Below are 1123 nucleotides of genomic sequence, written 5' to 3' on the forward strand. Positions count from 1 at the left end.
GACCCAACTCATAGAGTCCCCTCCTTGGGTTTCTGAGATAGTATCACTACGGAAGTAGATTGCCCAACCTTCCTTCTGAGGAATGGTTTGAACCACTAGCCTTCTGGTTAGCAGTCAAGTGCCTTAGGCACTACACTAAAACAGGAAGACCCTCAATGAGATGTATTGACACAGTGGCTGCGATGATGGGCTGAAGCATAGCAAAGATTGTGAGGATGGTGCAGGACTAGGTGGTGTTTCAGTCAGTTGTACAGAGGATCACTATGAGTCGGGTCCGACTCGATGGCACATAACAACGACAACATTCACAGGAATCATGAAAAGATTGGACAATTTTATACTTGAAAATTATGAATTTACATTCTGAATTGTCAATTATTTTCATTCATTCAAACTATAGTGTTGCCCAAAATATACTTAATATACATTGGACTGCCAGTAGAATGAAGAAATACAACCAGAATGTTCCTCGGAAGCAAGTATGGCAAAACTTCAACTTGTTTACTTTGGATAGCTTATCAGGAAAGACCAATTGCTAGTAAAAGGCATCTTGTTTGGTAAAATAGAGGGCCAAAAAATGGGAGGGAAACCCTGAGGTGAATTAACACAATAGCTCAACAATGTTCGAGCTGCAATAGTGGGTCAAACTTAGCAGTCATGAAGATGGTGTGGGACTGGGCAACATTTCATTCATTTCTACATACGCTTGACATGAGCGGAGCCCACTCAACAGCAGCTAACAACAAACAATAAATTACCCTGGTTCCCTGGGTGGCGTAAATGTTTAATGCATTCTGCTGCTAACCAAAGTCACAAAGGTCTGAGTTCATGCAGAGGCACCTCAGAAGAAAGGCCCAGCAATCTGCTCCTGAGAAATCGACATTGACAACCACGGGGCACAATTCTGCTCGGACCCACGTGGGGTTGCCATGTGTCTGGGTCAACTCTGCTTCAAGGGGTTTTGAATGACCTCCGTAAGGAATCATTCTCCAGCACGCAAAAGGCAAACCTCTAAGGAAGCAGCAGGACGCTAACTTTGCTGTCCTTGTACCCTAATCACATTTGGCAGGGGGAAGACTATTTCTGAAGCATTCAGTTTATAATTTCAACCCAAGGCTGACTT

This window comes from Orycteropus afer, unplaced genomic scaffold, assembly GCF_000298275.1.
Source record: "Orycteropus afer afer isolate SDZICR_OR568_19922 unplaced genomic scaffold, OryAfe1.0 scaffold00170, whole genome shotgun sequence".
Taxonomy (NCBI): domain Eukaryota; kingdom Metazoa; phylum Chordata; class Mammalia; order Tubulidentata; family Orycteropodidae; genus Orycteropus; species Orycteropus afer.